The sequence below is a fragment of the Aethalodelphis obliquidens genome, unplaced genomic scaffold, assembly GCF_003676395.1.
Source record: "Aethalodelphis obliquidens isolate GAN/ISIS:26980383/991018 unplaced genomic scaffold, ASM367639v1 scaffold81, whole genome shotgun sequence".
Classification (NCBI taxonomy): Eukaryota; Metazoa; Chordata; class Mammalia; order Artiodactyla; family Delphinidae; genus Aethalodelphis; species Aethalodelphis obliquidens.
In genome coordinates, this window is record NW_020838025.1 from 4,196,363 (window position 1) to 4,211,825 (window position 15,463).

The 15,463-nt window shown below is 47.4% G+C and overlaps 1 long non-coding RNA gene across 1 annotated transcript; it reads left to right on the top strand.

The window, feature by feature from the left end:
• The first annotated feature begins 1,709 nt into the window (after nucleotides 1-1,709).
• LOC113612713 (uncharacterized) lies at nucleotides 1,710-15,323 on the top strand. The gene is made up of 3 exons (XR_003429939.1): nucleotides 1,710-1,906; nucleotides 8,002-8,108; nucleotides 15,024-15,323. It is a non-coding gene; the product is annotated as an uncharacterized LOC113612713 (long non-coding RNA).
• Nucleotides 15,324-15,463: the final 140 nt, after the last annotated feature.

Below are 15,463 nucleotides of genomic sequence, written 5' to 3' on the forward strand. Positions count from 1 at the left end.
GGAATGCACTACATTGCACATAGAACAAAAAAAGTGAGGAAATATTTTCCCAGGATTCAAAAACTCTTACCCATTTCAGCAAAGAAGTCACTCATATCATTGATGACAATGAATGGACTAAGTGAAATTCTGACAAATGTCTTTGTTGCTTCACTTTAACCTTGACGATATCAACCAACATCCATGTCTTAACACACTCATTCGTCAATTCCAACCACAGGTTGGCCACAGATGGAAGAGTTCAGCCAAAAGCAATGAAAGCATTCTGAAGGAATCAAACGGCTATACAGAATTTACAATAGAGAGTTCTGTGGTTTTTCTTAATTTGTAAATTGTGTGATATACAGGTCTTTGACATCAGTAAGATTTATACTATGTGTGCGTAATACATTCATTTTTGGAAAGCCGGTTATTAAACATTTCCTGGCTACTAGCACACAGTCCAATTTCTTTTTTGGGGGCTGCATCGGGTCTTCGTTGCTGCGCACGGGCTTTCTCTAGTTGTGGCAAACGGGGGCTACTCTTCATTGCGGTGCACGGGCTTCTCATCACGGTGGCTTCTCTTGTTGCGGAGCACGGTCTTTAGGTACGTGGGCTTCAGTAGTTGTGGCGCATGGGCTTAGTTGCTCTGCGGCATGTGGGATCTTCCTGGACCAGGAATCGAACCCATGTCCCCTGAGCTGGCAGGTGGACTCTTAACCAGTGCACCACCAGGCAAGTCCCACACTATCCAATTTCGAATCAGCTTTTACAGAACTTAGGGACCAGACAGAGGGAAGAGAGGCTGCTCAGCTGACCCTCAGAAAGGGATGGAGTTAATTCAAAATCATTCTGCTCTAGAATTCAGAGTCAACCAGGCTGGAAACCAGGAATTCCTTTGTATTTATATGGATGGTCACCTTATTTTTATTTATTTATTTATTTATAAATTTATTTGTTTTATTTATTTATTTTTGGCTACGTTGGGTCTTCGTTGCTGCACGCGGGCTTTCTCTCATTGTGGCGAGCGGGGGCTACTCTTCGTTGCAGTGCGCGGGCTTCTCATCGCGGTGGCTTCTCTTACTGCGGAGCACGGGCTCTAGGCGCGCGGGCTTCAGCAGTTGTGGCGCGCGGGCTCTAGAGCGCAGGCTCAGTCGCTGTGGCACACGGGTCCAGTTGCTCCGCGGCATGTGGGATCTTCCCGGACCAGGGCTCGAAGTTGTGTCCCCTGCATCGGCAGGTGGATTCTTAACCACTGCGCCACTGGGGATGCCCGGTCACCTTATTTAAGGTAGGTGAGTCTAGCTCTCCGTTCACGGTAGTGATCCAGCTTCTTTTTCAAACAAAATTGCTTACCGTACCAAAAAAAGGTCATTTTCAAAAAAATACTAAGTAAATGATAAGACAGGTAACACACAGAAAGGGCCAAAATTCGGCCTGAATGACAGAGAACCCAGCCTCTGGAGGTGTACACCTGGGCTCAAATACAGACATCCCTGGTGACCGATGGCTTTGCCCTCGTCTGGCCCACGGGGGCGACACCTACTTCACAGGGATGTTGTGACAGTCAGTGAGCTCAGGGAAGCCCAGGGGCTGGCACAACCCGGCTGAGTAAAGATGGGCCCCAGGGAGGAGCCTGGTCCGGGCCTGGCCTCCTCCCTGATCCAAAGCAGGCACCGCCTTCAACTCACCCCCGCCCTCCTCCCCCCCCCCCCGCCCCCCCCCAATATGTGTCAAATGTAAACATTCACACACACGCAGCATTCTTCCTTCTGTAATCACTTCCCCACAGCAGCCAGCACCTGCTCTCCATGACTCAGCATTCCGAGCCCAAAGTTGCTTTTTTGCTCCTGTCCCTGGAGTTTCAGCTGCTTCCTGTAGCAGGCCAGCTGCCCTGAGAGCGGGGGAAGAAAAACCCACCAGCACAGTTCGTATATGAGTTTTGCTCTTTTATCTTGTTTTAAACTTCCGGGGTGGGGGGCGGCCTCTTGGTAAAATAACCTTCAATAGATAAACACAGTGCGGCATTGGTTGCGAGAGTCTTCATCCCTAAGTACAGCTCCAGGGGGCATCCAACAGCTCGCGATGTAAACAAAAAGGCCAGATGCTTCTCCCGGGCGCAGGACAGAAAGCAGGAGCGGCCTCTGTCCTCCCTGCACCAACGGTTGCCCAGCGAGTGAGGGAGACCAGCTGTCGCAGCGCAGCACACTGTGTGCTCTGTGGCTCTCCTTGCAAGGGATGAAGATTTGTCAAGTCTTCAAGTGACAGGCATTCATGGTCACAACAGTCACAGCCACCCTAGCCGGCACTGGTGCTGGACAGACGCCAAGGGCTGCCCTTCCACTCCCCACCCTTCCGCAACTGCCCTGGGCCCTGGCAGGCCGCCCTCTGGGTTCTGCATCCTCCTAAACGCCTTGCCCTTTGTCCCCCTGTTGGATTGGCCTTTGCGGGGTAGGGGCAGGAGATCAGAGCGGGCGAGGAGAGGGGCTCGGGGGTATGCATCCCCTCCACTCCCGCCCTGCAGGGCGGGCTGGCCCAGCGGCACTCCTGGCCAGAGCCCACAGTTGCTGTCCTGCCACCCTCGCCTGAGTCTGCCAGCTGGCTCGTGACTGCCCCTTCCCCTCACCCCATCAGGCCCAGGAATGGAACCGGCTTCCTGCAGGTACCATTCTGTCAGCGTCCCCGCCTCTGAACCACACCTGTGTAAATGATCCCTTACACCCACCTCAGTTACCCAGCTGAGTGTTCCCCCCAGACCCGGGCTGCCACCTGGTTACAGAGCGCTTCACACGTGCCCGCCTCTTCTCTGCATATTATATGCATTCACTCACCCAGTCCTCACAACAGCCCTCTGAGGCAGACACCAGTATTAGCCCTGTTTACAGAGGCGGAAACTGAGGCACAGAGAGGTCAATAACTTGCCTAACTTCACACAGTAGTAAGCAATGGGGCAACATTCAGACCCAGGCAGGGCAGCGCCGGACGCCACTCTGTTAGGATGTGTAAGGGACCAGGGAAGTAGGTGTGTCTATTTTTGCTCCAGGGAGCACAGGTCCAGCCCTACAAAGTTTCTGGAGTCTGGGGTGTAGTTCCAAAACAAAAAGACCCTCCAGGCCCCTCCGGGGATCCCTCACTACCTCACAGCTCCTGATATGGCCACATCATCGGGACTCAGGCACGATCTCTCCACTCGTCCTGCCACCAGCAGCCCTGCTTCTCTCTGCTCACCTTTTCTCGTCCTCATTGCTTCTGTCTGCTGCCTTCCCTGTGTGTCCTTTAAAGTCCCCAAAAAAGGGTCTGATTGATGGGGAAGCCACCAGTGAGCCCTGAGTCACCAGCCCGTCCCTGAGTCAGGAGCTGCATGTTTACCACAGCGGGATGGGCTCAGGGGAAAGACCTCCACAGCCCCAGGGCAGGATTGTTTCATGGCAAAGAAAACAGAGCCACACACAAGCAGGAGATCACACAGCCTGCTCCAGGGTGTTCTTGTGGTGGGTGAAGGATGGTCCCTCCCCGGCCTCCCAGCTATTCCAGAGCCTCTCCCTGGGGCAGGACACAGGGGCAGGATGGCCTGGGTGAGGGGATACTCAGCTTCCCGGGGACCCCCGCAGAGGCTCAGGCTCATGCCAAGGCCACCCCTGCAGGCGCCCACCCCTGGTCAGCCACAGCCAGGGTGGGACCTCCCAGAAGGACAGAACCGGGCCGGGGACATGTAAGGAGCCACGCAGGGCCCTCTCTGCCCTCGTGGGGCATGGCAGATCCCTCGGTGCACACTCCTTGGGTGCCCCCCACTCCAGTCTCGCTCAGCTTCCAGGTCCCCAAACACACCGTGTTCACCACCTGCCATCTCCGCCCAAACCATTCCCTCCGCCCAGAAAGTCTTCCTCCACTGTGTCCCAGCAAACTCATTCCCACTCATCCTTTAAAAGGCATTCTGGAGAAAACCTCCCCAGATAGCCCAAACTATCTCAGATGTCCTATCGCCTCAAGAGCAAGGCCTGGGTCCGATTCCTTTTTCTATTTGGGGCCCTTCCCCAGACGAGGAACATTCTAGACGTTCCCTGCGTGAGTATTAAAGAAATGAAGAGACGAGACCAAAGAACATGATCAGAAAAAAGGACGGGGACTGTTGTCCGCCCCCCTCCCCCAGCAAGCAGAGCACGAGAAGAGGCTTCAGTGCCATGTGTTTGGGGAAACGATCCCGGGGAACAGGGGTGAGGTGCGGGGAGAGGGGAACAAGCAAGGAGGGAAGGCCAGCACGCGGGTGGAGGGTGGGCTAGCAGCTGCTCACCACTGTGGGCGTCTGGGGCACAGTGCCACGGGCACTTCTGAGGAGCTGTGTGAAGGGACCTCGGAACCGCCCAGCTGACAGATGGGGCAGGCGGGGGGTGGTCCTCACCCTCCAGTTCCCATCCCCCAGTCATCGGAGGCTGCCCCGCAGCAGGGTCAGTCCCTCACACGTCCAGAAGGCAACCAGGTGACCAGCGTGTCCACACTGCAGAGTCAGGGAGTTGTCAGGCAGAAAATGAAAGAGTCTCTGTGCAGCTCAAGTGAGAGCTGTCGGGCCACAAGCTGGCTGCCACAGCAGCGGCGAGAGAAAGGAGCTGGGCCAGAAGATGTGGAGCATCCACACAGGTCTGTACAAGGAGTAGGGGATGTTAAGGCTGGAGAAGTAGGGTGAAGGTTATGTTGTAGACGGCCTTGAACATCAGCCCAGGCAGTACAGCTTTATTTGGTAGGCTACCGAGAGCCACTGAGGATTTCTTTGCGATACGGCAATAACATGGCCGCACCAATGGGTGGCTTGAGTTAGTTTCAGCCCCCTTCCTCCATAAAATAACAGCTCTTCACCAAGACCTCACCAAATAAACATATAATCATAGTAAAAACCAGTGCAGGTCCTCTACCCTACTGCCATCAATCAAGAGCCACACCTAATCCCCTCCATAAAGAAACACTAAGCCCCAGTTGGGTGCTGCCGTCTCTCTCTACCCGTCCATGAAGAAATCCCTAAAAATACATTTTGAAACGTTCAGTTCTTTATTTAAGCATATCTTTCAGATCTAAAGAAAGAGAAGCTTGGGAACCTTTAAGGAAGAAACCAGTTAAGAGAGCCTTCCTTGTTGCAACCCAGAAGGGGTCTTCAGATGATGGGGAACCAGCCAATTCCATCCAAATTTAAAAAAAAAAAAAAAAAGGAACTTAGAAAAAAGATAGGTGAAAAAAAAAAACCTTCAAATTGGAAAAGCATCAAGAGAGTTGCACCTGGAGAGTGCATGAGGTGCGATGACATGGCTTTTTAAATAATTCTATCAGTATACATACACTGAAAGCTCTGCGGCCCCCTAACACATGCTCTGATGTGTTCCCTGCTCCACTGTAGGAAGCATTTCTTTATCTTACCTCCTGACTCTGGTGGCACATTTATGTGAATATCCTCCAGGGTTGCTTTCTTTGTCTTTTTGTGGTAAATCAGATTTTCCTGAGTAGTCCAAGATCAAAGGCAAGATGAGGGATTAAGATTTAGTTTCTTGTGTGAGTCACAGCCTGGATCACCAAACACAGAGTTCACTAATGTTTTGAGTGGTGGTGACACTACCGAGACAAGATTATAGAGTTCTGTGTGATGTTTAATTAAAACTTTTCATCTGATCAAGGGCACCGTCACTGTTGGTGACAATGTAAATTACCCATCACCCAGCAATTCTGCTTCTGGGAATTTATCCTAAGGAACTAACAAAAAATGTGGGATAAGATTTTGCTACAAGGTTATTCACTAGGCTGCTCTCTAAAAGACCAAAAATTTAGAAATAACCTGAATTCCCAAAGGGGGGGTGGGATTAGTTAAACAAAGATAATACCATCATGTAATGGAATCCTATGTTCCATGCTGCCATAAATATAAACACTCTATATATGTATACACACACACACACACACACATATATTTATATTTTATGCTTTGAGGCAAGGTAAAAGGAATCTGTGGTATCCCAGGGTTTGGGTAGATGCGATTGTGAGTAATTTGTGTTCTTTTCGCTTGCTTTTTCCTTACGAGCATGAACTGCTTTTTGTTTGGTTTTGTTTTGTTTTGTGGCCGTACCACGTGGCATGTGGGACCCTAGTTCCTCGACAAGGGATCAAACCCACAACCCCTGCATTGGAAGTTCAGAGTCTTAACCACTGGACATCCAGGGAAGTCCGAGCATGAACTGCTTTTAGAGCATAGAAAAAATAATTAAAGAAACTTCACTGGAGGGAGTCCCATTGCTCATGCATAAGGTGGTCCTCATTTCCCTCTTTTTCGAGCTTCAGCTCATGGAGCAGTTTGGTCCAGGAGACACTTACCCAGCTTCAGTGGGACATGCCAAGCACTGCAAACTTCTGAGGACACAAAGATGAAGAGGGGATATGGTCCCTGCCCTTGCAGGACTCATCTCAAGTGGGGACACATACACCTCAACAGAAACTCATCAGCAATCTCAGGGAAGTCTAGGATTTGAAGCACAGCTGGGCCTCCCAGAGACCAGATATTATGTTAAAGTGCTTTGAAAGGCAGCACTATAGTAATGTGGGCTCTCAAATACTTCCCATAAGCAGGACCAACTCACAAGAGAAGCTAAGTGTCCTCAAGAGAACTGATACACGGCGTGTAGCATGTGAGGAAATGGTTGTACACCCTCTTTATGCAGGCGCACATAGGTAGAATCTGAGTAATGCTGCAGCCATCCTTCCGGAAGCAACACCCCTCTGATATAATAATAACCTTTTCCTCCTATAGAAGAGTACCATAAGATACTATATTAAAGGAAGACATTTCACTTTCCTTTGACACTAGACAGCTTAGGTCTTTTTATGGTCTGAGTTTCAAGTGTGATTTTTAACTGCAATTGCATGTCTCCCCCTAGTGTTCATCCACATTATTGCACCCTGTTGTAACAGGGTGAGGAAAGGGTGAGGATAGGGTGGAGGTAGGTCTGGGTCCCTCAACTTCCCAGAAGGAAAAAATAAGTGTATCGGACGTGTGATAGAACCGTCAAAAGCACTCAAAGAACCGCCACTTCAATTGCAAAACATAAGTCATGGCTCTATATTTTCTGTAACCACATAAAATTTGCTAGTTTTTGGTTGGGATAATAATAACAAATAATATTTATTGTACACTTCCCATGTGCGAGGCACAATGCTAAGTGCATTGCATATATTAACCCATTTAGTCCTCATAATAATCTAAGGGCGAGAACAAGTTGTCACTCTGAGCTCGTGCAGTGTCTTGAATTCAAGGGAGGGGACGGACATAAGATGTCCCATCAAAACAAAGCAAAGGGGCGGGGGCTTCCCTGGTGGCGCAGTGGTTGAGAATCTGCCTGCCAATGAAGGGGACACGGGTTCAAGACCTGGTCTGGGAAGATCCCACATGCCACGGGGCAACTGGGCCCGTGAGCCACAACTACTGAGCCTGCGCGTCTGGAGCCTGTGCTCCGCACCAAGAGAGGCCACGACAGTGAGAGGCCCGCGCACCGCGATGAAGAGTGGCCCCCGCTCGCCACAACTAGAGAAAGCCCTCACACAGAAACGAAGACCCAGCACAGCCAAAAATAAATAAATAAAAATAAATAAAAAAACAAAGCGAAGGGGCACATGATATACAGAGCAAGGACACTGGAGTGAAAAACCACATGCAGAAGGCATGGTCAGCGCTCCATACTGTTGTTTAATTGTTAGTAATGTCTGGGTGGTGTGCTTTCAGTTTACCCTCAAAAGTAAACCATCTTTTTTTCTTTTAGCAGCTTTATTGAGATATAATTCACATCCCATATAATTCTCCCAGTTAAAGGGCACAATTCAATGGCTTTTAGTAAGTTCACAGAGACGTGCAACACCATAATTAATTTTAGATCATTTCCATCACTCCTTAAAGAAACCACATACGCACAGGCAGTCACTCCCCATTTCCCCAAACCCTACTGATCCTAGACGACCACTGATCTACTAACGATCTCTGTACGTTTGTCTATTTAGTCTATGCTACATTTCATAAAGATGGAATCACACAACACATGGGCCTTTGTGACGGGCTTCTTTCACTGGGCGTAATGTTTTCAAGGTTCATCCATGTTGTAGCATGTGTAAGTACTGTATTTCTTTATATTGCTGAATAATATTCCATTGTATAGATATGCCACATTTTAGTTACCCATTTATCAGTATATGAACACTTAGGTTGTTTCCACTTTTTGACTCTTATGAAGAGTCAAAAATATATTATGAATAATGTTGATATGAACATTCATGTACAAGTTTTTATGTGAACATATGCTTTCATTTCTCTTGGGCACATACCTAGGAGTGGAATTTCTGGGTCATATGGTGACTCCGCGTTTAACATATCAAGGAACTGCCAGACTGTTTTCCAAAGTGGCTGCACCGTTTTTCATTCCCATAAGTGCATCTGAGAGTTCGATTTCTGCATATTCTTCCCAACACAATTTTTTTTTTTTTTTTTTTTTTTTTAGCGGTATGGGGGCCTCTCACTGCTGTGGCCTCTCCTGTTGCGGAACACAGGCTCCGGACGCGCAGGCTCGGCGGCCATGGCTCACGGGCACGGCCGCTCCGCGGCATGTGGGATCTTCCCAGACCGGGGCACGAACCCGTGTCCCCTGCATCGGCAGGCGGACTCTCAACCACTGCGCCACCAGGGAAGCCCAACACATGTCTTTTTTTACTGTCGTCAGCTTAGTGAATGTGAAGTAGTGTCTCACTGTGGTTTTGTTTTGTGTGTCTCTGATGACTAATGATGTTGAGTGTATAAAATCACTTTTTCTGATACTAGTAATACAGTAGCCACAAAGGCCAAATTAATCTAGTTTTACTTTTATTAATAGTCTAAACACCCCAGATAAAATATGAGTAAGGAATAATCAGAGGAGATGGAGTTGAAAATTCTGAAGATGGCAAGTCATTCATTTATTCTTTTATTTGAGTCCCTGTTAGAGGGAAGAGACTGCTCTGGGTGCTGGGAATGGGGCGGACAGCCACACAGGGGCAGTTTCTGTCCTCCTGGAGTTCAACAGTCTATCAGGGGAGACCGACTAAGCAACTATTTACATAATGAAATCATTACAGTCATGAAAATCTCTGTGAAAGAGAGGTAACGGAGGCTGTGAGACATATAACAGAGGGTCCTGACTTCGTCGGGCTCTCCCCCTTCATCACTTTAAATACGTCATGCCACTCCCTTCTGGCTTGTAGTTTCCTCCGAGAAATCAGCTGTTAACCTTACAGGAGTTCCCTTGCATGTTATTTGCCGTTTCTCCCTCGCTGCTTTCAATAATTTTTCTTTGTCTTTAATTTTTGCCAGTTTGATTACTGTGTGTCTCGGTGTGAAGACTGGGTGCAGACACTGAGGTGAGGAGAGGCTGGCAAAGAGAGCCAGGTCACGCAAAGCACTACGACTAGTGTTCAGGGTTTCAACCTTTTCCCCAAGAACAACAAGAAGTCATTTTTTGTTTGTTTGTTTTGTGGTACGTGGGCCTCTCACTGCTGTGGCCTCTCCCGTTGCGGAGCACAGGCTCTGGACGCGCAGGCTCAGTGGCCATGGCTCACGGGCCCAGTCACTCCGCGGCATGTGGGATCCTCGCGGACCGGGGCACGAACCCGTGTCCCCTGCGTTGGCAGACGGACTCTCAACCACTGCGCCACCAGGGAAGCCCAAGAAGTCCTTTTTTTTTAAAGGGTTTTAAGTTGGGGAGCAGGTGCTAGAACTGGATAGGATAGGATTTCCAATGATGGCTCTGGGTGAAATTTGAAGAATGCAAAGAGGGGCTGTAAGCAGACCTTTCAGGAAGCGATTTTGACTATTCCAGGCCAGAGAGAAAGGTAACTTAAGTCTAGGGCTGGAAACAGTAGAGAGACGTGAGAGATAATTAGGAGAAATGTTAAAGAAACTTGGTGAATAATTAGATTGGGGGGCTAGGAAGTGGCACAGTCAAGGATGACTCTGCAGTTGGATAGAAGATGGAGCCATAGACTTGATCATGGAAACCCCAGGGAGGGAGCAGGGTGGGGATGAGAGAGATCATGAGTTCATCGCTGAGAAGCTAAAGTTAGGTGCCCAGGAAACACCAGAGGAACTCAGAGGAAAGAGCCAAGCTAGAGGTACCCATGTGGGATACTCAGGGTGTTGATGGTAAATGCGGCCTTGGGTGGAGATGAGCTTTTTTTTATATATATAAATTTATTTACTTATTTATTTATTGGCTGCACTGGGTCTTCGTTGCTGCATGCGGGCTTTCTCTAGTTGCGACGAGTGGGGCTACTCTTCATTGCGGTGCGCGGGCTTCTCATTGCGGTGGCTTCTCTTGTTGCGGAGCACGGGCTCTAGGCGTGCGGGCTTCAGTAGTTGTGATATGTGGGCTCAGTAGTTGCGGCTTGCAGGCTTAGGTGCTCCGCAGCCTGTGGGATCTTCCCGGACCAGGGCTCGAACCCATGTCCCCTGCATTGGCAGGCAGATTCTTAACCACTATGCCACCAGGGAAGCCCAAGATGAGCTTTTTAAGGGTAAAGGTATAGAATTAGAAGAGAAGGGAGCGCAGGGATGAGGGAGCCCATGTATTACTGCAATATTTAAAGGTCATACAGGAAGAGGATTTGCCAGCAGAAGAGGGAGGCTGTGGAGAGAGTAAACCGGTAGGATGAGAAATGGGAAAGTTATTCAAGTCAAGAGATAAGACAGTTTCGAGGAGCTAGTGATCAACAATATTGGAAACTACCGAGATGTATAACATGACATGCATTGAATTTAGCTACAGAGGTCATTGCTGACCTCAGCAAGATCTAACATGGCTGGGCAGTAGGGGCTGAAGCCAGGCTGGAGTGAGGTGAGGGGTGTGTGGGAGGTGAGGAAACAGAGATGATGCTAGTAGGCAACTCCTTCAAGAACTATGGAGGTAAAGAGCAGAAGAGGGGGAGTAGCTGGAAGGAGATGTGAGGTCAAGGGAGAGTTGAATTTAAGATGGTAAGATGAGGCATATTTAAATGTGAATGAGAAGAATCCATCCTACTGGTAGAGATGGGAAGATGAAGATACAGAAAGGCAACAAAGCTGAGTGACAACCCAAGTGGTCTGGCTTCTAGAGCTAGACCACCTGGGTTCAATTCTGGCTTCTCCATTTGCTGCCTGTGTGGCTTGGATCAGGGTATTTGGCCTCTTTATGCCTCAGTTTTCTCATCTGTAAAATGGAGAGAAAATGGAACTTCCGTTGGAGTGTTAAATAAAAGCATATATGGGAAGAGCTGAGGTTTGGATTGAGTTACTTTGCCAATGCAGGATTCCAAAGCCACACTGACTATTTTCACCCCTCACCTGAGCTTTGCCATTAGAGACACCCATTTGCTGCCTTTTAATTCTTCACAGCACCTACCATATAATTCCTGACTCAAAGAGGATGTTGGCAACGGTAAACTATTTCTACAATTAAAATAAAGTGCCTGGGACGTCCCTGGTGGTCCAATGGCTAAGACTGTGCTCTCCCAATGCAGTGGGCCCGGGTTCGATCCCTGCTCAGGGAACTAGATCCCACCTGCCGCAACGAAGATCCCACACGTGGCAATGAAGATCCTGCGTGCCGCAACTAAGACCCGGTGCAGCCAAATAAATAAATAAATAAATATTTTTTAAAATAAATAAAATGCCAAGGGAAGGGGGAAGGATAAATTGGGAGATTGGGATTGACATATACTCATTACTATATATAAAATAGATAACTAATAAGAAACCTGCTGTAGAGCACAGGGAACTCTACTCAATACTCTGTAATGACCTATATGTGAATAGAATCATAAAAAGAGTGGTGGACTTCCCTGGTGGTCCAGTGGATAATACTCCACATTGCCAATGCAGGGGGCCCAGGTTCGACCCCTGGTCGGGGAACTAGATCCCACATGCATGCTGCAACTAAGAGTCCACATGCCACAACTAAGAAGTCTGCCACAACTAAGAACCAGTGCAGCCAAAATAAATAAATAATAAATATTTTTTAAAATTTAAAAAATAAATAAGAGTGGATATATGCATATGTATCACTGATTCACTTTGCTGTACAGCAGAAACTAACACAACATTGTAAATCAACTATACTCCAATAAAAGTTAATTTTAAAAAAAGTACCAACAGAATGTGAACGTGTGCTTACCAAAAGTCATAAACTAGAAAGTTCACAGCAGCGTGACTCATAATAACCTCAAATTGGAAGCTACCTCAAAATCCATCCACAGAATAATCAGTAAACAAACTGGTATATGCAGACAATGAATACTTACAGCAATGAGAATATACAATCCACAACTACACACAGTGATAAAAATGAAAGAAGCCAGATACAAAAGAGTATATGTTCTATGATTCTACTTACATAAAGGACAAAACTGACAAAACTAATCAATGCTGTTAGATATCAAGACAGGGATTCCCCTTGAGGGTGAGTAGTGACTGGAAGTAGGGGAGGGCTGGACAAAAGGGGCGGTTCCTGGGGAGGTCACGAATATGTGCTTTAATAATAATTTTTAAAAGAACATTCTATAAAGGACATATATATTTGGAAAAAATACTTCTTAATACTTCCCACAGCCATCTTTCAAGTTCAAGTTCCTTTATCAGGTTAGTGAAGTAAGTACATACATTCTGAGATGCAAAGCAGCAATAGGTTTTTGCATTGTTCCTACAAAGGCAATAACCCCAGACTCTAAGAAAGGCGTTTAAGAGGCACCGCTTTTCAGAGGAAAAGAGTCTTGAGTCTTCTCAGGATTTGAGGTCTTCCGTTTAGTTAAGACATTTGAATAGGTAGCTTTAAAGAAAGCACCTTCCTGATTCAGCCTGGGTATCCAAAAAACCTCAGCCCCAGGGAGAGCCACTTGGTCAGCCCAGGCAGTGTGTGAAACGGCCAAGAAACTGTTCTGATCTTCTCTACAACGTGCTTGCCCAGAAAACGAGTGGATTGACAGTTACCTCTCCGCATGATATCTAAATGCCTGAATGTTTCAGAGACACTGTTGGGTGGTGGCCATAGTCCTACCTGACCTCCTGCATAGGTCTCTTGACGTTTTCTCTCCATTCCGGGTTTCTGCCTGGATTTCTGACAGAATGACTGCAGTAATCTAGCTCTGAAACGAACATAAGGATCTTTACCAACTTTTCTTTCAAACCGTACCTCCAGCTTGTTTCCACCATATTAGATTTGCGAAAGCGAGAACTGCCCTGGGTGAGCCGCGTGCTGCTTGGGAGTTGACCTGAATGGTGGCCTCCTCCCTGGCCTTGCTTCCCACACTTCTTATTCTCTTCATACTTGGGATCCTTCCCATTTTCCCAGTTGTGTCCCCTAATGTCCCGCTCAGGGTCAACGGCCATACTGCAGGGTTAAAGATCACCCTTCTCTCTTTTCCCTACCTGCCTGCTAAATGCCATTTGGAATTTGAAATAAAACCACCCAACGCTCAGCCAATTGGTAGAAATCAATAATAAAAAATGAAGCCGGGAAATAGATTCCATCCGTTCCATCCAGTCTTTGGTAATTTCCTCAGGAAACAATTATTTTCAAATTGATCTGTCCTTGTTTTCAATTCCATTTTTTTTTTTTTTGGCCACACTGCCAGGGATTGGACCCGGGCCCCGGCCGTGAAAGCGCTGAGTCCTAACCACTGGACTGCCAGGGCATTCCCTCAATTCCATTCTATAAAGAGTATACAGAAACTCAGGTCCCTCACTTAGTAAATACAATCTTTCCTAATTTTTTTTTAAAGAGGAGGAAGCAACTAAATAAACCACTCTGTGACGACCTAGGTGGGTGGGATGGAGGGGGGGATGGGAGGGAGGTCCAAGAGGGAGGGGATACAGGTATACATATAGCTGATTCACTTCATTATACAGCAGAAGCTAACACAACATTGTAAAGCAACTTTATTCCAATAAAAAATAAATATATCATGTTTCATTTTGTCCTGAAGAACCAAGACCTATATTCATAAAATTCTCATTGAAATATAAATAAAAAGCTGCAAAAATAATATGCTGCACATATGTTAGTGAAGTTAACACACAGTGAAATCTGCTTATCAGAGATGCTTCAAGTGAAGAGCTCTAAGTGGCTTTCCAGGATATTCTATTGGAATTAGCAGGGAGAGAGAAACTGGGGATTAGGAAGTCAAAAGTAAAATGGTTATGCTCGTCTATGTTAAGGAGTTTACCTAGTCTGGACTGGATAATCCTGTCCATAATACCATGGTGAAGGATTCCAGAACTTTACAACTGAAAACTTGGTGCTCAATTATATTATTACTGTTATACACACCCCTTTTTGTCAACTCTCAGAAACAAAGCCGGTCTAAGCTAGTCCTGCCCAAGATGCGGTGTTCTCAAAGTTTGATCCCTGGACCAGTACCATCAACATCAGATAATTGTTAGAAATGAAAATTCGGAGATCTACCCCAGACTCACAGAATCAAAACTCTGGGGAGGCACTAACAAGCAACCTATATTTTAACAAGCCTTTTAGACAATTCTGACACATGCTCAAATCTGAAAACTGCCACTCGAATTCATCCTCCCTAACACACGGAGACATCAGGCGCCCTTAATTTTGTGTGTGTGTGTGTGTGTGGTACGCGGGTCTCTCACTGTTGTGGCCTCTCCCGTTGCGGGGCACAGGCTCCGGACGCACAGGCTCAGCGGCCATGGCTCATGGGCCCAGCCGCTCCACGGCATGTGGGACCCTCCCGGACCGGGGCACGAACCCGTGTCCCCTGCATCGGCAGGTGGACTCTCAACCACTGCGCCACCAGGGAAGCCCCGGTGCCCTTATTTTTGTGTGAAGTCATACTGGTGTCTCTCCTCCTTGTCCCATTAGCCCATCCTGGGTATGAGATGTCATTCTTCCTCTCTTATCCAGGACCCACGACAGAGACTATGAATTGTTCAGGATCCATTCCACTCTTCTCTCTCCTACTAATACAAGCAGGAAACTACATATCTAATCCTGTCTTGACTCTAGATACGGCTCTGCAAATAATTAGTTTGGACCAAGAGTATATGAATGAAAGTGATGCATGCGACCTCCAGATTATATCTTTAAAAAACAAGCAAACCTGGTTGCCTTCCTCTTCTTTTTCCCCTCCTCCCCAACTGGAATGCTAATATGATATTTGGCTACGATGATGAGGACGACATTGCTTTGGGGCAGCAACAGGACAGACGTAACCTGGGTCCTTAGATACTCCTCGATCAGAGCTGCCTCAAGAACCTAACCTACCTTCTTCTGAAGTATTATGTGAGAGAGAAATAAACGCACTGTGACGTTGTTTGAACTACTGTATTTCTCTTTGTCGTAACCTAGCCTGTACCTTCTTTAGAGCGCAGAGCTTCCTTCCTAGAGTTATAATCCAATTTCCTTTCCTAAGGCTGAGATTTCATGCATTTGTCCCCATATATCCA